Genomic DNA, 26525 nt, shown 5'->3' with positions numbered 1-26525 from the left:
CTGCTGCTCTCAAAAAATGCCAGGAGGAAGAGCTGAGGGGCAGACAACTCAGAGATACAAAGCCATTTCCATAAACGATGGCCGCAAACCCTGCCTCACTAGAAACATGAGCGGTGCAACATTTACAGAACCAACATAGCTTCTGTACGAGGAAGACAGCATGTTGTCTATCATCAATTTTGCATTTTAATTTCTTTGGTTAGTAATTAATTAGATTTACCTTGTGACTGAGTTTGGTTTGGTTGTGTTTTGGTGGGGGCTTGGGGGCAGGGAGGCATGTTTTAAATAACGTGTTTTGAAGAGGTCTCCCTACTGAAAATACATGTTTTCTAGGAGAAACTTTCCTGCTATTCACACAGCAGCTAGTCAAGTACTTGCAATAACCCAGATCCCCTTACTTGTTCAGGAGACACTGAAACAAAAATCCAAGACTAAAAATTCAAAAATCTAAGCTAATGAATAGAGCTGCATAAAGACCTTTCAGTTCTACGAGATACATTCCACTCACCCTGAGCCATACGTAGGACTTACAGTTACTCCTGAAGGGAGGAAAGCGCAGACTGATTTATTTATTTTTTTAAATAGAGCTTTTTAAAAGATCAATGAGAAGAATCACGAAGAGTCTTCCCTGAGAATTCTTCAAAACATGGATTCTCCATGAGCCACTCAATAGGAAATAGTAGGAAACATCCACTTCTTCTTCTCCTAAAACACATCAGGTATGCTCTACCATACTACTAAGTTTGTTTCCACTAATTTCAAATGGAATGGCAATGAACTGCAGCCTTACCCTGTAAAGAAGGCAAAACCATATGTATCTCCAGTCTCAGACCAACAGCATGGCGATATAGAGAACAGGAGAGAGAAGTGGAATGTAAGAGTAACTTTACCAGGCTAGTGAAGCTGCTAAACGTATATACCAATACAAAGGAGCTGCATGTAGACCAGAGTCCTGTAATGCGTGTTCTGCAGACACTATTTGAAACAAAAATCCAAGACTAAAAATCCAAAAATCTTAGCTAATCTAATGCTGTTCACAGTGGATCTACCTTGACTTCTTCAGGATTTGTTGGGACAAGGTAAAAGTCAGTCACATTATAGATCCTATGTCTAATTTTTTTTTTAGATCATAATTATGAGCTCAATTATTAATTGTTAAAAGTACAGCTAAATTAATAGACTAGAGTGAAATGCGCTGTATATTTGTTTTGACTATACCAGTATAAGCTTATTAAAACAGCATCCAGGAACATGTTTGGGACACTCTGTCCCATATGCTAAGATTACTTGTTCACTGTAGTTTATTTTCCATTATTACCAATATCTTACTCACCGAACAACAGATAAATGTAAATATTTGTTTGAAATAAAAGTTATTTCAATTTTACACAACTGAACAGGAAAAAAGTATAGGATTAAAACTATTTTCACTAACCTCCAAGAAAAGTGGTTCATGGCTTTTGGGTATTTAATGAATTAAGTCTTGGTTTTGTTGTTAAACATGATTTTTAGCCACATTCAAAATTGTTTCTTGGTAATAACAGGTTTTCAACAAAATGCTTCTTTTTTTTCCTTTTCTTTCTCTCATCTGCTTTTTGTCTCCAGCTGCTCATGTTATTACTTGCTTAATTTTTCCTTTTCTCTTTCCATCTTCCCTCCCTCCAGGTGTTTCAATGCTAGTTTTCAACTGTTCTGTTTTGTGGTAGATTTCTCAAGCAGGACTTGTTTCCATCGTGTCGGTAGGTTTTGTATATTTATTGCTGCTATTTTAAATTAAAATAATCTTATCAGATCATTGTCATTCCTGTTAGAGTGATTTTTTTTTTCTTTGCATAAATATACATGAGATTAATGTGTGGCTGAACACACCTTTATTTTGCAGTGTAATTTCAGCTTTGTGTTTACTGGTTACAGTCTCAAGAAAACATACTATCAGCTCATCAAAATCAATATATTGCTTTCATCCTGTAGCAGTGGGAAAATCCCTTCAGGAATCAATTCTTTAGCTTCAGTCTAAGCCTACTTATGTAAACTTCCTGCAGTTTTGTGCTCCAGACAACAATAAGGTCCAGCTCTGTAGTATTACAGTGATCCAGCAAAACTTCTGGATTGCACTTGGACAGCTTCACAAGTGAAGTCAGTCATAGACTAAACTGAAACAACCTGCTCACCAAATTGCAATTGCTCTTAGAATTATATGAATAATTATTTCTCATGCCAAATGTACTCTCTCAGATGTGTCGATAAAAAAATTCTTTATGTAGAAATAATCTGATTTTCCAATATGCTTCCATTATATTTTGCCACATTCTTGTGATGACACATTCACTAAACAGCCATTAGAACTTAACAAATTTCAGTAATTAAAATATCATCTTATAGTTAGAGTATTTTGCCATCAGTGAGAACCACAGGCACATATTTCAGAATCTAATTTGACTGCTTGCATAGACAGAAATTTTCATAATTGGGAAGCTACACAGGGATGGAAAAAGAAACCTGATCAAAGCGTAGCACAGAATTTGCATCCTTAAACTGATTTTACACTCAGAATAACAGCATAATATCTTCTCATTTTTATATATATATAAAAGAATAAAATTTTTAAGCGTAGGTATTCATATACATGTATATATTCTTATGCCTTCAAATATGTACGTGTTTATCTATATACAGAGAGATATTTCTTGTACATTTAAAATGTTAATGCCACGAGAAGTAATCTGTTGATAACTATGTTTTTGTTTTTAGCCAATATTTCACGCTTGCTTGGAGGGCTTTTTTTTTTAAAAAAAAAAAAAAATAATTCTCTAAGAGATCTGCTGATGCTCTCAATCATTTCCCTTTGTACAGTAAAGCCTCAAAAATCCACCTGTAAGCTCTGTGGATAAAGAATGTCTCTGATGCAATGGGAATAGCCAAAAATACAACTAAAAATGTCAGCACAAATACCACATGGATTTCTGAGGCAGATACATTTGTATCTTCATACCGTCAGCATACCATAACGTATACTGAGACACCCTCAATTCTAACCCATCGGCGCTACCTTCTGGGCCAAATGCTATGACCTTCACATCAAACAACTGATTCTTGCATTGAGAGGCTTTTATACTTGTTAGAAAGTGATAAAAGTAAGGAGGAGATGCAAAAGACCTTAACTTTGGCACAGATGTTTAAAGTTTAAAGGAACAGTCTTAATTTGGTAATTCTTCTACAATAAGAATATATTTTAGATAATTTACTTAAATTAAGATAATTTAGATAATTTACTTAAAACTTAGGAATAATTGTAGCAAATAAAATTTCAGCAAAGTAAAAATGTAACTGAGATGTCAGTTTCCTCTACTTCTGTTGTTTTTCTTGGCATTACTAAGAAAGCTGATGAGCTTCCAGCACTGTAAAGGTCTATCACCATTGGCCTGATTATTTCTCCATAAGGTTTTTCATCTTTTCTTTTTATTGAGGAGATCATGTTGCAACAGAGAGAAATATGACTTTACAGAAAAGTTAGTCCCAAAGCCTCAGGACCAGCAACTTTAGTAGTCTTTAGTTACACTGCCTTAAATTGACTAAGGACACATTAGAAATCTACTGCAGTCCGACTACACAAATCTTTAAACCTAGATTAAATGCTCTATGCCTACACATCTCTTTCATCCATCCCTTCTTAATGGAGGAGAATTCACATAGAAACATGTAGCAATAGAAACAGTAGGAAAAACCAGTTACCTAAAAAGCCTAGCTTCAGGAGAGGAATCCCTTTGTGATCTGCTGTGGTCTTCTGCTTACGGAGAAGTATATCTCCTTTGGGCTGCATGGTGGTGGGGAAATAAATGATTTCAAGCCTGCCGTTATTCTAGCTGGGATTCAGATCAAAATAGGACTGTGCCCTCACTGTATGTAACAGTCAATTTTTTTTTTCTCATCTGCAAGCATTTATAGCATACAGGGTATCCTTTACCAAAGAAGAGAACATGTAATGATAACATATTTATGAAACTTAAATAGTTCAATTATTTTCAGCCCAGTAGCTTTATGAGAGGGGAAAAAATATTAAACTCCTTGAAATAATATAACTCCTAGGAATTATTACAATGCTTGTGCATTACTACTAATTCCACCCTATTAGATGATACTATATCTTTTCATAATGAAGATTAAATGCAGCAGAAACTATATAATAGTAGAACTGCTGTAGATCAAATTGAGTCTACCATAAGAAAAATGATCACTGATCCCAAGACGTTATGGAATAGTAAACTTAAATTGTGCCGCTTTTCAAGTTTATGTGACTATGATTATTTAATTTTCCTTTGTGCGTGCTCAAGTATAGCTGTTATGTGACTACACATGAGAGAACCTGAAATTAATTTGTCTGTATAAGATCAGTGACTGTACAAATTCTTATGAAAACTAACATGCCATGACAATAGTAATTTTGATAAAATTACAGCAAGAACTGCAATTCTCTGCCATCTGGCTGTCTCATCATAACTACTTTGATGTGCTTTTTATTACTTATTTACTTACTTCAACTACTTTATCAGTTGTTTCAGAGCTTAGAAATGTTAACTGCAGAACAATATTAAAGAAACAGCATCTCCAAAGCTTAACACCAATTCCTTACTAAAGTTTAAAATAATCTACAATAATTTTTTAATTAAAGTCCTAAAAATAATAGATTGGCTCTATAAAAAGTAGACACATTTCCTATTTTAAAATGCAAATGTATATCAATATTCAAAGTATTCTGATCAGTTTCTTCAAAAGTCTGAATGAACCGCCATTCTCCTTTCATCTTCTTATGCAAAACCTTTCAATTAAGTTTGGAATTGAATTATATGTTTACTTAATATACGGACACAATTAACAGACTAACAGAGAAGTATATCTAACTACATTTTTAAAAATAAGGAACCCATTTACTTGAGGTCAGGGTATCAGTACTGTGCATTTCTAATTAAATCATATTTATTCTAAGCCAAATCATCTCCTTGGTGACTTCTTATGAATACTAACTAGCCACCATAATTTATTTTCTTTATAAAGGGTGGAGAATGGTGGAGAAGGGCAAATACTGCCTTTATCTTACCATTGCAAATTCATTTGCCTGATAAATGTCCCAATCTGAAAACACAGATCTTTTGAAATTTTATATTGTAATATTTCAGGTTCAAATTCCCAAATAAAACCCGGCATGCCCAAAGCTCAAGGAATCATCCCGCTTTTCCAAGAGATATGGATATTTTACATATCCATTAGAGAATTATTAGATCATATTATGCAATACGGTTCAAAGGGTGTGCACACTAAATATCATCTAGTACATGATAATTCAGATTAGATCACGTAGATTTTGTAGAAATGTTAAACTTCTGAAGCCTAAGGCTAGAGAAAAAAAAAAAAATTACAGAAGGTAAGCATGCAACTACCAACCTAGCAGAAATGTAGTTCTGGTTATTTTTTTTCATGTACTCTTTAATACTTAAGAAGTACTTTGATACTGCCTGAGAAAAGTCAGTTAAGCATAAAAAATATATTTGGTGAAATGAACAGATTCAGTGCAATTTCTAGTGAAGGCTTGTATCATGCAACCTGTCATCAGGCCTGGCGCTACTGATGCTCTTGTTACTGCTAACAGTTCAGCAGGAAGGTTGCGAGGGGTGAAATCCTGGTCCCGCAAAAGTCAAAGACTAACTGACATTGTTCATGGTCTGGTTATGATTTCACTCATGATCCCATAAAGCCCACTTCCACTTTGAAGTGGTGGTCAAGCCCTTACCTGGTGTAAACTGCCAGCTCATCAAATTAGTCAAGTTCAGTGAAACTAAGAATTAGACCAGGTTAGAGTCTAAATCCATGTCTTTAGGTCAGTGCTAAAACCTGTAGTGTGGAAACACCACTAACAGAGATGCTGTATTGGCCCCGTGAAGCTGGAAGACTACAGGGCTGTCAACTTCACCTTCCATGAGCTCTGAATTCTCAGAGAATTAAATTAAAAGAATAAAAAAAAACCCAGATAGTGCTGCCACGAGAAACTCCTTGCAGATGGCATAAAATAGCTTAACTACAATTCACTGGGAGCTAATTTCAGTCATTGCTAATACATGCTGGGTAGAAAATTAGTGTCAAACAACAAAATGGCACGATTTTTTAAAAGCATTTGGATTCAAGTTTCAAATACTCTCAATTAACCAGTATTCAAGTTTCCAGATTCTAATATCTCCTACAGAATTACACACTGCTAGCTATTCTTTCAGTTTTAAGAAAAAATATATAGGATTTTCAACTTGTTAAATTGCAATAGAGCAATGAAACCTATGGCTATATAATGCAGCCACGTATTTATGTAATGACTGGACATAGCATTTTGCTAAATTTTTGCTTATCTGAGTTGTTTGCTGAACAGGGGAATGTTTCTGGACAGAAGTTTTCCTTCTGTCCTCCATTCGATCCCTCCATAGCTTTATTAGAGACCTGCCTGAATAGGCCACAATACCAGAACTATGGAGACAGAACATGTAGTTAGGATTTGTTTCCCTGTGTCTTTTTATTTATTTTTGAAAAAAAGCTTTTTTTTTTACATTTTAATCTGAAGACCTATAAATTAAAAGATCATCAAGTACATCATAAGTATCAGACAATCTGCATATCTCTTTTGGAGACAAAAAAAAACCTGGCTTACTGTAAAAAGAACTCTAAAAAAGCACCAGACCCGGTGCTTTGGTAACACCACATGTGAAGATTTAAACAACATTAATGGATGACATTTTTATTTCGTTTACAAACTTCATAGATTAGTGCCAAATTGAAACAGGCAATGATAGATGTATATCTGGGATGTTAAACTACAGTTTGCATCTATATACAGTTAAGAGTGCGATCCTGTTAATTCTACAGGGTTTCTGACAAAGTCTAGAACTATTTTTTTTTTATTAGAAGGTGTAAAGTTGTTTGTAAGAATAATGGATTTCTTTTTAAGAAACCTGTAGACACTAGTAAGAATTGAGCAAAGGCTTGCATAAAACTGGGGGCAGGTACTTAACGTTTTAAAAACCACATAAATTTTGCTTTTTGTTATTGCAAATTTAAAAAGAGCTTTCTAATTTTCTTTGTACTTACGCGCATGCCAAAGCTTGAGCTATGTTGATGTATACCACCCAGAACATATAAGATAGATGTACGGGAAAATACTAACTGCAGAGGCCAATTAAAGCCAAAGGAACTAATAACAATTTCATCTGCAACTTTCTAAGATCTTTTGAATATGAGAGCTTTACATTCATCATTAACACTGGTATTGTTATTCCATATTAAAACTCAGCACCTTCTTGACTCCATAGATTAAGGGAAATCTCTATTGTGCTTTTTATTTTCCTCCAAGCAAACTGCGGAAGGATAAATACTCGTTAGTTAGGAAGCCTAAAGTGTTCCAATTCTAAACCAAATAAATTATTTGTAGAGTGAGTTTTCATTATGAAAATAATAATTACATGACAAAAACCTCCAAACAATTACGTTGGGACAAAACTATGACTTAGGAGATAATGGATAGAGCCAGCAGGGATTAAAACATGAAGGATTTCCTGGTCATTTACTCACTGCAAGATTTGAAAATCAGTTTATTCATGGGAGAAAAATAACCTATTGCCATCAGTCCTTGATCATAAAACACACAGAACCTTAAACTCTCAGAGCAATATTGAAAAGAGATAAATGTGCATCTAATCAGCTTTGCCCTTCATAGCAGGTATCACTTTGGCAATCAGGAGCACACTGTGGATAGCAAAAATAATGGGAAGAAAATATTCTGAGTGGAAAAAAATCTAAAACCTACACACTTTGCAAAATACACAGAAAGATTGTAACCACAGGTGGCTATTTCTGCTGACCTAAAACAATTCCCTAAAACGGTGGCTGTGATGCAGCCAGAACACGAAGGGCATCTTTTCTTTTTAACTCATGCATTCTCCTGGAATCCTGAGGTCTCAGTAAACTGCACCATCCCCAATAACCCTTCAAGATGCAAAGGAAAGCTCACACTGACAATCCACAAAGAGGGTGCATTAAATGACTACCTCTTACTACTGAAATCCCAGAGAAGCATCATTTTTCTTTACATGTCTATATCAGGAATTTTATTCACTTCCACTTGAGAGAAACCTGACAAAATGAAGCACCCTTACCGAACAGGATGGTAATTTTCATAAAATGCACAGTCAAACTGGTAAAGACAAAATCATCTAAATTCTCCAATTTTTACTTCAATTTGAAATAAAATAATGTGAAATACAGTCATTGCGGGTTTCTTATAATAAGAAACATTTTACAGGTACTCACACCAATAAGTAATGTATATGAATATTTTTTTTCCTGGCAATTCTGAACTGCTTGTCTTTCATAGGATTTCTTATGGCTATTTACATTTTCACTCAGTGAAAATCAATTACCTTCCTGCAATAAGCCTCATTTGCTACCTTTGAGTATAATAGAAACACCATTAGGATGATGACATTACCCAAAAGAAGGGCACCACACAGTTGGTAGACATAAATTAAGGACCCTTTCACATATGCATTAGAAATACTGCTGTGACTGAAATATGCATAAAATCTGTATCTATTAGAGCTATTAGTGTGTGCCGGTGATGATTTTGAAGGAGGAGGGGGAGATTGTGATCTACTACTTTGACAAAATTATGTATTTCCTTTTTTTCTCAGTATGTGCCACTGATGCAATAAGCAGAGGCCCCCAGCTGAGCTGCATTTGGAAATGCCACTGAGCATGGTATACGCGCTTCACTTCCCTTTGCTGAAGCAAGACACTGTCAGGAATAGAGTGCATGTGTGCCGCCAAGCCCGCTCCTCCTTCCTCACCCTGACCTCCGCTGCTCTGCGGATGTATGCCTGGGTGAAGGCACCGCTCATGTGGAAAACAGCTCCTGCAGATCAATTCATAGGATTTAGGGACATTTAACTTCCATCAAGACCGCATCATCTTATTGATATTTGAGGACTAACTTATTACCGAACGTTAATGGGACTAACATAAAGGGCTGTGTGTTTGCTTGCGGGGGAAGAAACTAATTTAGAGATTCCTCCCTTGGAGCATGTTAAGCAGAGGAAACTACTCCTGAACGCAGTTATTTTTACCTGGGCTCTTATGAGCTTAAGCAAAACAAAATTATAACACAGTATGATGATGTATTATCTATTAAAAGTGTAAAATGCAATTCCCTCCTTCCTACTTCCATATTCATCTGACATACCAATGAGCACATCATGAACAAGGAAAATACTGGGACACTGTGTCTCTTACAAAGGGCTTACTGATCATCTTTTCACGTGTTAGCCAACAGAAAAGGTCTAGTTAGCTTCTCTCATGGACACATTTAAAACTATTTCAGTTCTACCCGTACTTAGGAAAAAGGCACATTTTAAGCCTGCTTTTACAAATAAAAGATTAGGATTATCTCAGTCCTACAGCAGACGTTCTAGTGACAGTGCTATGAAGATAGAGTTAAATCCATCAAATATCCAACATAAATGTATAAAAACTTGCTTAAATAGCAAAGACAAAAAAAATTAATGTGCAGAAGAGTGATCCAAGACTCCTGGCATTCCATAACGAATGTTGTATTAGCAATACAACAAAAGTAGCAACCTGGGGCACCTCTGGCATATAAATTAGGCAAAGGAAAGTGCATGGAGAAAGGCAAACAAAGGAGAGAACTGGATCTAGGCACTGCTCTCTGCAGTTAGGAGTTCCCTGGAGTCTGAGTCTCCTGCACTGCAGTTCTGTACTCTGACAAGTCAGAGGTAGTAGTCCTACACAAAGTACTTGATAGTGAGCAAACAGGCATCATTAAGCAAAGCAAATCTGCACATCTGAAAAGTGTCCCTAGAAATCAAACAGTAATGCCATTCAGTTAACCAGATACATAAAGGTTTTACTGTATTAAAAAAAAATAATGCTGAGAATCTTGCAAGATAAAACCCACAGACCAATAGTAAGGTTCGCAGGATTTTTCAGGTGCGAGATTACCTTGCTTGTAGTAAAAAAAAAGATTTTTTTTCCTAGAATCTAACCTATTCATATAATTATTGTTAGGAAGTTGCCGTTAAATCCTGAACTATCATTGTAATCTAAATATTCAACCACACTGGAACACAATGAATGTGTAGTATTTCCAGGTAATTTTCCTTGTAATCTATTTCATTTCTCTATTATGCATAAAAATAATGTCTACGTATGTTGTCTACACATTATTTCTAACTAAGCTTGAAGGCAATAAGGTGTTTACTGTGTTCTTAGGGAAAATACAGTAAGAACTTACCTCTTCTATTTTTTTCTTTCCTAGAAAAATGCATATATATGGACTAAGTGCATTTTAAAAGTAATCTTACAGTGTGCTTGTTATTTATTTTACATTAAAAATTATGACTGGTAGAGGAATACTCATATCACTTCAGGCATTTACATTGCTACAATGTACAGTACAAAATATGCAGAATGGATGTGGCTTCAGATTAATCATTTAGACACTATACATTTCAAAAGGATAAAGGTCATAACAGTTGAGCAAACCATTTCCATCAACATTTTAAGTAAGAAGATTATATGATACACAGAATTTAATTTTAAACTAACTGGACAGAATCTGTGCAAGGTATTGTAGCATTCCAGGAAATTATCCATCTGAATGAAGAGAACTCTACAGTTGAAAATACAGCAGTATTAAATATAAAACAAACAAAAAGCCAATTAAGCATTATTTTTTTTTATTTCCTCAGAAGTAATTTTTAAAAACCGTTTCATTTCAGGTACCTATACGAGTGCTGCATTAGTCAAACCCTAGACTTACAAGGTTTTTTGGACATTATTGAACTATTTTTTTAAAAACCATATATATAGGCTTCTTTAAAAAGTACATTTAAGCAAAATGTGAAAGGAATATCTTCTCAGAAATAAGTTTAAGAAATTAATAAGAATTTGGAATTGCAATAAATTCTACTATTTATTGCAAACATGTATCTAGGTACAAAACTACAGAGAGTGCTAAATATATTGCTTTTCTTTCTCAGACAATTACATTGTTCTGTTCTTTACTATATAAATGCATGTGAAGAGAAACATTTCTTGTTTTTCTTGTACTATGTTCTTTTGCATCTAATTATTAGCAATGCTTAATTAAGTATTTGGTAAATGTTTTTATTAAATGCCTGATGGATCTCAATTTTGAAATTAGGTAATCTAGGGAGAGAATAAATTTTTTCTTGTGAAAATTTTACTCTATATTGAAAACCAAGACCTTGTGAAACAGATGTCTTCTTTTCCCTGCTTCTTTTTCATCCCAACATCCCATTCTCCGAAGCAATGGGATTAGAGGGAGAATGAGTAAAAACTCTTTTAGATTATGAAAATAAGCATTCTAAGAAAAAAAAAAAAGTTCTTTTACAAATGCATTGCAAAGTCCAAAATAAGTACACTTGATACCAAAATCAAGGAAGAAGGAAGGGAATGCCCCAGAAACTGAATCTTTCCTAAGTGTTTGGAAGAAGAAAATACGTCTTCTTACATTAACTCTAACTTAAAGCTATAGGGAGTGTTTAAGCATCTGGTACTATTAGCTTGCTCACTGTATTTCATGCTGAAAGGGAGACACAGAGTTATAATGGTAATTAAAACAGGTCTCATCCTTCTCCACATCACTGCCACTTTTCAATTTCAATCAAGAACTATGCCGAGTCCCTTGAATTCAGTCAAGCTATATCCTATCCCACAGAATAAAGGTAAAATGCCAGAGCAGTCTTCATGCAAACATCCAGTGTTCCAGTAATGTTGGGAGACCCCAAACCAAATTCACCAGTTTTACAACTGTTTTGTGGTACCAGACTAGGCTAGAGCAGAAGGAAAAAGACTGAAGTCTTCAGGTTAATTTTATTAGGATAATGCTAAACTCTTGCAAGGTTAACATGTTGATGTCAAATGTCATCTACAACCTACAAAAAAAATGAATTAAACAGTGAACAGTTAGGAAACTAAGGCAGAATCTTAATTCCAACCTTCAGCTCCTTTGTTTTATATAACTGAATTCACCTTTTTTCATTTATAGTAAAACAAATCCTTCCCAATCAGTTGAAAGGCACCAATGATAACTTTAGTCTAGATATTTTGATTACTTAAATATTACTTCCTTTACTTGCATATAATTTTTCTGGCACTTTAGATGTGCTGGAGGATTTGGATTCCAGGAGATTGCCCTGCTAGTCCTGTAAATCTGCTATGCTCATCTGATTTAAGTATTTGGAGTGAGTCCAGAGGAGGCCACCAAGATCATCAGAGGGCTGGAGCACCTCTCCTGTGAGGACAGGCTGAGAGAGCTGGGGCTGTTCAGCCTGGAGAAGAGGAGGCTCCAGGCAGACCTTATAGCAGCCTTCCAGTATCTAAAGTGGGCTTTACAAGAAAGACAGGGAGAAACTCTTTAGTGGGGTCTGTTGCGATAGGACGAGGGGTAATGGTTTTAAAATAGGAGGCAGATTCACACCTGATATAAGGAAAAAAAATTTTTTACAATGAGGGTTGTGGAACATTGGAACAGGTTGCCCAGAGAGGTGGTGGATGCCCCATCCCTGGAAACATTCAAGGCCAGGCTGGATGAGGCTCTGAGCAACCTGACCTGGTTGGAGATGTCCCTGCTCCTTGCAGGGAGGTTGGACTAGATGACCTTTAAAGGTCCCTTCCAACCCTAATGATTCTATGATTCTATTTCCAAAACACTAAATATTGGAGCAGTCTCTTTGAGAGGCTGTAAGTACAAAGGAATACTTATAGCAATGTCTCATACTACCTCTCTCCTAGCTTTCATTATCACACCTCTGCATATCAGAGCCATCACAATTTTAGTTTAACTAGACAGTGAGGACATACTTCTGCAGTGTTTACCAGACTTTATAATCCTTATTAGACCAAATCTTCATACCTAAAGGGGAAAAAACTCCACAAAATAAGGGTTTTGTTCTTTGCTCAGGCTTATGCTTCTGTAGAACATTACCTTACTGAGTTCTCTACAGCTTTTGTAAATATTTAGCTCCAGTTGCTTGCTGAAGATACTGCAGTAACAGAAGGACCTATGGAAATTTCATCTGAACAGCAGACCAATGTCAGGATAGCGGATCTTGTTAGAAAAGGAAACTTGAACAAAAATGAAAACATCTCTATGCCACTGTTAAATCCATGAAGAATCAGCGTCTTAAAAAAAAAACCCAAGCAGCTCTGGTTCTTGCCATCTGAAAAAGGATGTATAGAACAACTAGGAAAAAAGCATGAAGAGGAGGGACGAGTATGGTCAAAGGTGTGTAGTGGTTTCTAAGATAAGAACAACAGATTAGAATATGATTCTTCAATTTGGAAAGAGAAAGCAGGGAGTATGATGGGAATCTAGCAGACGAGCATGGAGATGGGACTAAGGGACAACTGCCCGACTGTTCACTCTCTATTTCAATATGAGAAGTAGGAGGTGATCAGATGGAGCACGCCATTGCAGGTTTCAGAACAAAGGAAGGACCACTTCTTAACAAACACCTAATTAACCCATGGAATAATTTGACATATAATGATGTAGCTACTAAAGGATTGTACTTTACAAACAAAGTCATGGAGTAAAACTTTTCTTGGGCTTTTAAAAGTCCACGCTACCCTCATTATGCTGATAAATCCTTGTAACGGTTCATTTCAACTAGATGAAGCAGATTGAAAGATATATGTTCTAATATCTACTACTGTGATATTCTTTTGAATGGTTTCTACTGTGGATTCATTATGCACATCATATAAAGATTTTTTTTTTTAAACCACCACCTTTGAATGGACCGGAATAATCGTAACTGTCACCGCGAAGAAACACCACCATCCCCTCAAAAACCCTAACACATTTTCTTCATCTGCCTCAAAACATGTGTACACTGCAGTTCAAGAGACTGCCATGGCATGGTTATCTCACATTCAGGGTACTAATAGGCTGATGGTACTTGTTCCTGGGTCAGCGAACAAGCCAAAGCTGCCTAAAGTCAGACTCAAGCTTCAAGAGAAAAGAGAGGATTTTGTTTTGGTTTTTTTTTTTTAGATGACAAAAACATACAGAAATGGTTCATTTTTACTAGTTCTACATTGTTTCATCTTTGCATGGTCCCTGCTTTTTATTCAGCATAGCTGTGCTAGTATTATTTTTGCCTTCAGGCCAGAAGGTCAGAGGTTGAAGGACAACATAAAAACTTAGGCTCTAATTCAGTGATGACACGAAGGCACAGTGCTCGTAGGGGAAGAGCAACCATACTGTCAAAGGTGTCTTCTTTGGATGACACTGAACAGAGGTTCCTACTGGCAAAGTCAAATGAAAAAGCAATAAAAGCTCCACTGTGAAAAATGTATTTTAAAAATTACTGCCGTGGAATTCAGAAAGAAAGCTAAAGTTCTGATAGTTTAGTTATTTAGCTAATAAAAATTTGTTTTACATCACTCTTCAAGATTTATGGAGGTCTGGCAAAAGAAAAATATTTATGTTATCAGTTTCATGTGTCATTATCAATTAATATTAGAATAATTAGAATATAAAATCTGTTTGTTATTAAAAGTCATGTGGCTTTGTTTAATACAAATCAAGGTTTATAACCGAGTAAAGATTAAGTAACTTTTATTTTTGCTTTTTGGAACCAGATTAGAAGGAACTTAGTTGTCACATTTTATGATTTTTAACTTACTGTTGACAGTGGGTTATTAGTGAAAAAGTGTTTCAGTTAAGAAAATTATTTTTAAAATATGGTGAAAGATATCTAAAAATTAATTAATTCAGTGAGCAATAAATTAAGAACAAAACTTATCTGACAGCAAGCAACTAGCATTGTTTTGAAGTCCATAATATTAAAAAATATGAAAAAGATGGATGAAGTACATTAAGTAGAGAATATACCAGTAACCATTCTTGCTGATATATTTTGGGAAAGACATGCAGCAGACAGAAGGAGGGGCAGAACATGACAGGTCAGGGAGAACTTCAACAGTTAGATGTAGAAATAAGAAGTTAATAGGAAAAAAAATCAGAAAAAAAAATCTGAAAGTTGATGAAAATGTAATATTATTTTACAGAAGTAAAAAACTCAGAATTTTATTCTCAATTTCATTCTATGTACTACAGGCAAATTTTTAGAGTTCTGAAAAATAAAACCAACAAAAAAATCTATCCACTGACTTTATAATTTGAGTGGTTTTGTGTGAAAAAAAAAAGCATTATGAGTAGTACCATGATTCAGTATGTGGTCATGGTCAGACAAGTGCTGCTTAGACCTCTCTATCTGCTGTACCAAGAAAATTGATCCCTGTGATCTTTAAGACCATGTCTACACTAAACAGTTCTGCCAGTATAGTCAATCCCTCCAAACTGAGAAAAGGTAGGATCTTTGATAAACACAGCAATATTGATAGACAAACAAGGTATGTTTAGAAAAACTTCAGATTAACTGGGATTTTTTTCTCTTTCCATAAAGATGTTATTTAACAAACTGCATTAGAAAAAAAAAAAACGATATACTGGCTTAGTCCTATTAAAAATACCTGTAGTTAAAGAGATTGAGTGAGTGAAACTGATCTTACAGTGTGGGAGTCGAAACCAGAAGTAACAGCATGAAAGGCCTTCAGCCAAAAAGCTGAGATGATAGAAGTATTTGCCAGCGCTTTGAATATAATATAAATATTTAAGACCCTATATTGGCCCTATTGAAAGCTCATTAAAGATGTGCACAAAAGTATTGAAGCCACATTTGCCTGCTAAACACAGTTGCAATGAAGTGTAGGATCCCCGTAGAACCGAGCTGAGTCAAAGTAACATGAGAAATTTGGCAAGATGCATTTCCTCGATTAAACGGGTTAGTAAAGTAACCATGTGTGGCTTAACTACGTTTCACCATTGAATCAAGTGGGATAAAATTCCTATCAAAAACATGGGAAAGGTGCAAATCTATGTCGTACAAAGGGAGCGATGGGAGTAAATTGAGCAAACAATATTTTTTGGCTGAATGTCAAAAAAAATATTCCTAACTGAGAGGATGACTATCACAGTGTAGAAAAGGCACCCCCGAGGGAAGTGATATAAGTCTCACTCCTTCGGTCTTTAAAAATTAATTAATTAACGCACAAGAAGAAAGATACTGTAGGAAACGACCCAGTCCTTGTTGAAAGGTTTTGTAATATGACCAATTACATCTTTCTCATCTCTCATTTCTGTCATTTTATGAATATGAATGGAAGAGAAGAGACCACACCTGGTAAGAAGGGACGTCTCAGTCTGTCATTGGTCTTCCTCCCCGCTAGCCTCCCTGTTTCTTGCCATTCACAACCGTTTCCACCGTCTACAGATGGCTAGAGGAGCAGGGGGCAACACACAATTACGAATTAATCTCTATTATTGTTGCAGAAGCCTGGAGTTGTGCTCCAACAGCACTAGAGCTAATTTTCTTGTCTTTTCTTGGGAGTGGGAAGATTCGTTGCACATTTGTCAGTTTTATCTTTGTCGGGGGTGTTGTATGCTCAGTGTAATGAGATAAGTGAGCGCGTAAAACAACATTTCTCAAATTTCATATCCTGAGACTTTTCACTGACAAGAGGATTACTGGTATGAAGCTCTCTTAAAATTCATTTGTCACATATTGTATTACAAATCTATCAGATTCTCTCCAATTCAGAGTCACTGACACATTTTCCTAACCTTTCTTAACCTTAAGTCTCAGAATTTTCACATGCTACCAAGAGAACAAAACCAAATCCAACACCACCCCATCTGTTGCATTTAAAAGTTGATCTCAAAAGAAATTCAGCTCAATTCCTCAGATACAACAGTTTCACTGTGACTTCCAGATATACCTACTTTCAGCAAGAACCAAGGATTATGTAACCATTATTGTACCTAATATCAACTACTTTTGTCCTGTAATTTAGGAGAAATTCTCACCTTTTACTTTCATTAATTAAATTATATTTGGATTATGAGGTATGATTACTTCAAAATATAAGCTAAGAAGAAACATGCTTCCCTTTCTCTCTTTGCTCTTACATATCACTTTACACAGAAATAAACTTATATTGGAAAAAACCTCTAAGCAAAGCACAAAGCACCCCAAACAACACCCCTCCCAAGCGACACAAAACCAGTAAAAAAGAACCCACAAGACACCCCTACAAATAAAAAAACCCTCCCAAAAACTACTACTTGTGACATTAAAAAACGGAGAGTGTTTGTGCACTGCTCTTCAGTTTCTTTACTGTTTATTTATTTAAATTAAATTTCTCCAGTATTTTCTATGCTCTCTTTATATCTTTGGAAGAGGTTGTTTTGTTTTGTTTTTTTAAAGCAGGATTTCTTTAAGTACAACTAAGTAACTTGAGATTGCTGTTATTGGTTAATGAAGTAGCTCAAATCCAAGAAAGGGATGAGGAAAGAAAACCGAAATCACGAGACCTGACTGGCATGGCCAAGCGGCTGTATCTCACGTAAGAAAAGACAAGACCACAGATTGTGAGCTCGTTTCTATTCTGTAATCACCAAGGAACAATAGCATCTCCCCTTCAATTTTGACAAATCGGTGAGGATTACAACAGTGGCTCGATTTATACTTGACATGTGTTGGCTGTCTAGGAACCCTTTTCTTCCTTCTGTCTCCTATTCCAATATGTTAAGTATTAAAAAAGCAGCAACCTTTGCTTACCATAGTCAACAGTGACTCAAGTTCCTGCTGTGGTCTTGCTCATTCAAGTTCATTAATTCATTCAGGTTGTTTTTATTATTGCTTGATAATAAGCACTTGATAAATACATGAACCTGGATGAAGACAGGTGTACGCTTTCAAGTATGATCTACCTATAAAAGTTGACTTTTTTTTTTTTTAAGAATTTATTTGCCTATTTTAAGCTAATTTGAAAGAAGAGTACTTTACACAATTTAAGTAAATTATCTGTTAACTGGCAGTTGTGAACATGATTGAACTCTATGTAAAAATGTGATGAAAAATATTTTGAAGGTTAAAAAATTGGACTGTTACTTAGATAAAAGTATAAAATCAAGTCATGGTTTAGTTTATGTAGACTTATGCACTTTTCTATGCGTAAATTTGGTCCTGTAAAAATATAATAAACTGCCTAGCAAGACCTTTCATCTTCATAAATATTACAAGTTTTTTGTGTGACTTCAGTTTCCAAATTTTAATAGCACCTCAGATTCTACCTTCTTCATAATTTTCTTTGAAATACAGGAAAAATGTAAAGCTAGCATTTTATATGAAAATATATGTGTATATATGTAGAAATTTTCCCAATTTTTCTGAAAAATAAGTGCACCTTTGTAATTTTTTTTCATTGAAAATTTAGATTTTATTTAAATCCCTCAAGACTTACTGATAAATACATCTTCTTCCACTAGCATCAGCTTAAATAGCTCACAGGCTCTGTCACAAGATGTAGTAGTTGCACTTGGGAATTAAAGATCAACTTACCACTTTCCAAACAGCTGATATTTTATAACTGGTGGTTAACTATGAGTGTTTTGTTAAGACAGTGATTGCAAGCAACAAAAGTTATAGACACAAGCATCCAACCACCCAGCAATGAAAGTTCCATCCATTTTCCTTTCAAATTCATTACCTATATAACAGTTTATTGCTCATCGTATTAAAATACTTTTTGTTTGTTTGTTTCTGTGATAGGCCTATTAAACTGGCAACCCAAATGAATATTTACAAGTTCTGAAAAAGAAGAGATATTGCTTCGTAGTGAAACTGCCAGAATGTGCATTTACTATTCAATTCCTCACTGAAATAAAGTTTTTGATAAGACATATCACAACTTTAATGGAACCCCTCAGTCTTAAATTACAAGAAAAATAGCAAACATGCTCAAACCCAATGGGCTTTGTAAAGAAAACGTTATTTCCAATCAATATTTAAGTTTCTTTATGGCATTGAAATTTGTTAAGAAATAACAGACTTCAGTGAGTTTGAAAATAGCTCTTAGTAGCACAGCTCTCATTTACTTCCACCAGGAAAAGTGATGCATAATTTCAGGTTTTTTTCAATACATTCACCTTCCTTTCATTAATGTTTTTGGAGCTGAATGGCTCAACACAGAGGCATGGAACTGATTAACAGCTTCACCCAATACAGAGAAATACCATAAGCTGCAAGTCTTCTGTGGATCGGCCTGTGTATTTACCTAACCATAAGAAAAAATTTTATGAAATAATTAGTTCAGTTGCACGTGTTGCTGCACTTTCCAGTTTGTGAAGTGTGCTACCGTGGTGAGGGCACACAACTGGGATGGGGTACAAGGAATACTGACCCCTTCGTCATATCCAGGAGACACACACTACATGGAGGCACAAGAGACTTTTTTAAACAGCTGAAATGTGCTGGTTCAGCAGGTACCAGACAGGGAACTGGAGCACCCCTTTGAAGCAGCCTGACTCCACTAGTCACTGCTAAACAAACTCAGGCAGGTCACCTCCTCTCTCTCTGCAAGCACCCTCTCTATCTAACTCTTATTTGCTTTATGTATATAAATAAAGAAATTGCATATTGACTCAGAGAACACACAATCTTTTTCTGCATCCTCAGGAAAGTAGGATCTCGTGTGATTGGAGCAACAGCACTGACATTCAAGAAAATGCTGGGTTTGAGTTTTTTGTTTGGTTGGGTTTTTTTACTTATTTCTTGTTACGTATACGTGAAAACATGGATCCAGAAGGCACCTACAATGCTTCTCTGAACTATGTACAACACAGTGGAGAATCATGCTGTAGTTGAACAGGCCTGTTCACCACGTGTCTTTACACCGCTTATAAATAAGGACAGGATTGCACTAGTGCTATAGTACAAATGGAGCGATGGGCCCCATTAGTATGTATTTCTAATGACTCCATCACCACACGATTACGCAAGAGACTGTGACCTGTACTCTAGATCATGCTGCATGCTGCACTACAGCCCTCAAAGGAACTAATTCACAAATCTGTGTCCTCAGAGTTCAAATACAAATTTCTTTTCCTTTGCATGTGAACGCTATTTAGTACAGCTCAAACTTGGAACATGAATCAGCTAAAGAGAATGAGCAAAAAAGGGTAAATATGAGAAGACAAATTTAAGCTCCCTAAAACCTAAAGCAGGAAAACAATTACCACAAAGATGTCAGCTTCAGCATGCCACACTTCTAGTTTAGTCAGCGAAGTCTTTAGTATTCAGCTCCTGCAAAGCAATTTGTAATAACCTACTCCAGGCATAGTAAAACATAAAAGCAATAAGGTCTATCAATTGTGTGAAATATTTACACTTTGTTAAATTCGATAGCTTTACACTTTATAACCTATTGTGTGAGTCACTCATTTTTCATAAGTCATGATTTCAAGTTTTTCTTAAAAATCATATTTCACAAATCAACTAAGAACTCTTACGAGAGTTCTGTATTTAAGAGTCTCCTAGCTGAAAATGCTAATAATAGTGTGAGTGAAGTTATCCAAGATCTAGCAATTCTGTACCAGAAAAGACATGAATCAGTCAGTCTGGGAAAGGAAGCAATTGTTTCCTGTAATGCTCAATAAGCCGGGGGAGTGCTGCTTGTTTGGTTTTTAATACATCATTTAACCATGAAAAGCTGCCTAGTTTCATTGTACACTGGATTATTTAAAATGCTATTACCAGTAGACTTGATAATTCACTCAAAAGTGAGTACAAGAAGATATTAGGAAGAGAAGGTACCAACAGACATTGAACACTGCTGCAAGTTAAGACAGAATGATTATAGGCATGCTTACAACAGATCTTACATGAATACAGAGAATATTTTCATTTACAATAACCAAAAGTTCTATTTCAATTTAATTTCTTGTTTTTAATGGTATAAATGCCAAGTAAATCATTAAAAGAAATGTCAGCTCTATTGGTGGCAGCTGCTCTTACTCCTAAAAAAGGAGGGGAAGTGTAAGAGCAGGGCAGCCAGCAAACCCCACAGCGGTCTGCAAAGTCACTAGTGGGAAAACAACAAAGGCCTTTCCATGCAACTAACACAGATGTGCCCATAGCCAAACTGTCAGAAACAGTTAAGATGACAGCTACTCACAGTTCATTATTTCCTTCTCACAGGTCACTGGGTGACAAGCTGGGTCACCATGCTTTGTCGGCTGCTACAGTCTTCCCCACCCCCCTTCGCCCCCCAGTTCTTATTCCATTTAAATAAAGGTAAGCTGCTCAAATTGGTATACTAATGTAAACAAATATCTTTAAATGCTTTCTGAAAATGGGAATGCTATGTTTATTTTACCTTCCTTTCATTTTCAGAGGGATAAATAACATTTCCTCTGTGTGATGAGCAGAGAACTGGATTTGTATCTATAGCAGATACAGCTGTTAGAATAATTTTGTCAAGATATGACTAAAGCAGATAATGAAAGCTAATTTGTCACTAATTTAAAGCTTTAACCTTTAGAACTTACAGGGCAGATACATAATGGAAAATCATTGAAACTCAGTGAAAAGATTTTTCTCACAGAGGAGTTTTCACAAATAGAACTCTGACTGGGTATTTAAACAGAATACAGATTTTTAAAATGCAGAAAATACAGTTTAAATAGCTTTTATTTGCTAAGTGGAATATGTATAAATAGATTTTTAAAATAATCCAGTTATGAACTATTTTTTAAAATACATTCTCATCTGTCTTCCTGGAGTAATCAATTTAAAATAAAGACACAAATTATTATATTTACCTATGTTTTGCCCACTTGGGATTTAAAACAAAGTATAAAAAAATCAAGGTTAAGCATTTGCTTAGCTGTTACAAACAGTTGTACCAACTCAGAGCTGTGTCATTGATAAAAGTGGGAGAACATTTCCATCTCCTTAGGGGTATTCCTTAGTCATTTCTTCTACACTAAGAAGTCTTATAAAAATGTAATAACTGAATTTGTCCAATAGATTCAGAAAAATTATAAATGTAATCAACTGTCTCACATGTGTCTTTCTTAGTATTAAATATGACAAGGTCATAAGCATTCTGACCCAGATCCAAGAATGCTTGTACCTAGCACGTACTTAACTTGGAACACACTTAAATGTGGATCTGGACTGGAGACAAAATACTCAAACTTCTGAAATCAAGCCTACAAGCAGAGCAATCCAACGAGGTCTGAAACCAAAACTGCATTAAAACAGGTGATTAATTTGAGAAATATGTCTAGTGCCTTTTAAAGGGACAATTCACAAACTGGATGTACTGCTAAGACAGCACAAGTCTGTTACAGTCGATGACACAGGAGCACTCTCTTAACTTTGCTATTTGGGCCCAACAAGATCATAAGAATGAGAAAAGTCATTTCAAATGCTGTCAGAAGTTACAGCGGTTACATTTCCACAAGGTAACACCCAAAATATGATTATATTAGTCCAAGCAAAGGTAATAATATGTCATGTCTTTCTACAAGTATCCATTCAAGAAGATTTTTGAGTGAAAGGCAGCAATGGATTTTCTGTTTCCCCTACGTAAACAGTGAGGATGTGAATAAGGATGGGAAGGAAATTAGTGGCCATTAGTTACTTCGTTAAGTCATTAGTTCTTGTACACCGAGGAAAGTACATAAGTCACAGTCATACAGCTTGCCTCTCTGTCCATCCTTATCATAAAGGCCATGTCTTCTAAGCGACTTGAACCCTCCATGTCTAGCAACTAGCTTATGACTGGATTTTGGTCTGTTTGAGGTAATATTTGTCATTTAGAAAGGATTTTTTTCCTCAATGGTATTTGCTGGAATGGATGAGGTTCTCACCTTTCACATAGAAACTCAGGTATTCAGTCAGGTACATCAGAGATGAGGTTCAGGTTTTCATATCTTATACACATCATGTATCATGTAAATTAGTAAAAGTATAAGATGCATTGAAAAAAAAAACCATTGGAAAGAACACTGAATAAGATGTCCCCGAAGATACTAAGGACTTGCTGAGACCAGTAGGATAGGGGCCAAAAATCCAGAAGAAACAAGCTCATTTCCTTGTCATCTTTACTATCACATATCACAGGATAATGTGCAACAAGCTAAACAATGTGCAGGTAAGAAAGGGGCTGACTGCACCCTGCATCCAGCAAAAACAAATCAGGAAAGAAAGTGTAGCTGTATGAAAATTGTTGCAAAGAGGCAAACATGCAGTCTAATTAAACACATTTTTTGAAACTTAGCTCTTTTCATAAAGGTCTTCCTACAACATCCTATAGAGTAAGGTTTTCTTTCAACATGGGTCTGACTCCATGCTGCTGTGGCTCACCGTGAAAGTGTGACTTTCTTAGAAACCAAAACAGAAAAACACTAAGAATGACAGCTCTGAAATGCATATTCCTCCAAAACACAGGAGGACTCAACAGTTTAAAAATAGACACTTTCTATTATTTGAGATTGCTAATGCACCCAAAGGATCTGCAGAGTTCCCACAGACACAACACAGGACTGGCAGGAGACTTGCAGTGATCTGAAGCAGCTGGAAGCCTGGTGATACACCCCTCAACACCAAAAAAAATTACCCTGAACACCTATGTCTGGGCAGCTGAATCTCCTTTTAGAGAAAAAGTTCCTTTCCCCTCTCAGTATGCCAAGGTTTTACAAAAATCTACAAATGTGTTGTGCAGGGCAGTTAACCAAGAGCTTTACAAAAGAAACAGTTTAACTTCTAAGAAGGAACAGTGATTGCCATCTTCACTTTATGGACCCATACAGCTGGACCAACTCATGAAACAAAAAATCTAGGACACAGAGATAAGAGATACAATTTCCTCTACTAACACACAATTCATACCTCATTTGCACTTATGACAGTTTTTCATGTTCCTTTGTAAAGGATGGCAAATTTTATTGCTGCTTGGAAACTGAACAGCTTTTCAAATCACAAAGAATAAATAAAATCCTGTCTCTTATTTCTTACACCACCTTTCAGGCACTGAAAGCATTCTGCAAACTACAGAGTGGAATGTGGCAGCTGTTGAACTGAATACGTTAGTATGTATCACAGGTTAGTGAAAAACAGCAGCAAAAGAGAATTTAAATCACTTAGTACCTCCCATAACTGAGGTAACCGCAGAAGTTTTTAATTAGTTACCATTGCTATTTAATGCCAAATTTTCTGACAGTAAAATAATGTTAGTTTAGTATTTTTTTTTTTTTGTACTTACTTCTATTTAAATTCTAATGCCTTAGACTGCATAACTGCGCTTTTGGTGGAAAGAGGTACATGAAGACATAGAAAGTCAACCATTCAGTGCTTAAAGGCTATCTTGACTGGAGATAGCTTTCTAAATCAAACGTCTGCGTTCTGCAAGAAGATAATTTTATCTTAATATTTATATACTGTTGTCTGAGGCTAAAAGCATGGACATTCTGGTGAAGAAATTTCACTTAGTCCATTGTACTATAATGATGTGAAATACTTTGTAGTGACCTTAGCATCACATTGCATATTTAGAGCATAATAATTCATACTCTAAGCACTGTGAAGAAAATGATCTTTTATAAGCCTTCACCTTACATTGCAGAAGGCATCTTTAGAAAGAGCCAATATAATAAATATTAATGTCAGTACTTTAGTTTATATTGTAAACATACAACAGCATTTACTACTGGTTATACTTTGTTTAACAAAGCTTTAAAGTTATTTGATTCATTAAACAAAATTACCTAAAATACAGGTAACCTATCTCTACCTATATAGTTCCCAGAAGAACTACTTAGAGCCAATACTTTCAGATACCTCAGTTATATCATAGTCTTCAGGGATATTTGAGAAATATTTTGGGTAACCAAGGACAAAATATTTGCTAGAAAATATTATATATGAAACACCAGAAATACGAGTCCTTAGAGGAGGACCAGAGGAGCAAATCTGTGCGTTTTTTTTAAGGGTAACACTTCCAAGAGAGGAGTTACAATAACCTAGATAAGCCAAATCTGGCTGTTGCTTGCACTCACTTGTAAATCACTGTTATTGAGTTACAGCCAGTAATAAAATCAACATTAACTAGTTCAACTTTCATTCTAATAGTGAGTGATGTCTAATGTGTTTCATTTTAATAGTGAGTAGTCTTTCATCTGAATGGGAAGTCCATTTTTAAATCTAAAAATATTCAAAAGCTCAAAAATAACTAGCCATTTGTAAAAGGGAGTTTCAGTTATCTAACAAAAGGCTAAATCTTCTGCCTGCTGTAAGTGGAAGTAATAAAGAACACTACTATTTACCTTTATTCAAATTAAAATACAGTCCTATATTGAAAGTGACTCTGTCACTTAGTATTTTGGCTCAGCATGACTTTCAGGTTTCTAACAAAACCTTTTCCATTTAAACTTAAGTCTTGTGGCACAAAATGTGTCACAATGTTGACACAAGTCCAAATTCTTTACGTAATTTGTGCGATGTGAAGTTTGAAGATAAAAATGAAAAAGTAAGTTCGCAATTACTACCAAACATCATCCACATCAATCTTCAAAATAAAAAAAAATAAAGCACATAAATGTCACCCTTTTTCATTAATTTTGGTCAAAATCCCTGTTTGCTTATCAGCCAGAGGGTTGCTGAGATATTTCAATAATATCCAGGAAATCAATCTTACATGAAACTGAAGGAAAACATCTAATGTCATTGAACAATAAATATCAGTTCTGTCAGTGGCTTACCTTTGAGCTGAGGCCTTAGGATGTTTCTCTTCTAGTTTCCTCACCAGTGCCACTGTCAGCTGTGTAGTCTCCCCTAGGGGATCCGCAGGCATTAAATGGGCGTCCAAAGGTCCTGAAAGTTGTTTCTGATTGGGGTTGCTGACATTTTTTTGCAGAACCTAAGAGATGGAAGTACAACCATGTAATTTATATATTGCTAATTAAAATAATGTGTGTCTACTTTTTCAAGTAAGGCTGTTGATTAGCAGAAAATGTCAGAAATACAAATAGCTATGTCAAGATGCATCAAGAAGCACAAATCTAGAGATCCAGTGATTTTTTTTTATTTGTTTCCCTTCCTTCCTTGAGTTTTTCCACATAGCAAATAAGAAATTTCAAAAATTTGTCCTACGTAGGCTATAAGCTTAAACTGTTCTGAAACACAAATATATATGGAATACATGTTTATTCATTAAAATCCTGTATACAAGTATTATTTTTCTAATATATAAATACTTTATTAATTTAAGAAATCAAATTAGGTCATTTATTTAAGGAAATAAGTTGACTTCCACACTGACATTTCTCTTTTCAAAACGTGTTTTTGAAAGGACTGTCTCTGACCTGCCTCTGGCTTAATACTGTGACCTCTTCTGCTGATCTACTGTCTATCTCCTGATGAGCTGCAGACCAGGCCCCATGGTGAATGCGGTTTTCTGTCTGGGTCACCTCCTCTCTTTCATTTAGTTCCTCTAGGTAGGTCAGGACAAACTCAGGGTAAGCCTGTAGGAAAGGACAA

This window comes from Chlamydotis macqueenii, chromosome 5 (genome assembly GCF_036417535.1).
Source record: "Chlamydotis macqueenii isolate bChlMac1 chromosome 5, bChlMac1.mat, whole genome shotgun sequence".
Lineage (NCBI taxonomy): Eukaryota > Metazoa > Chordata > Aves > Otidiformes > Otididae > Chlamydotis > Chlamydotis macqueenii.
Note: the sequence above shows the minus strand (reverse complement) of the source record.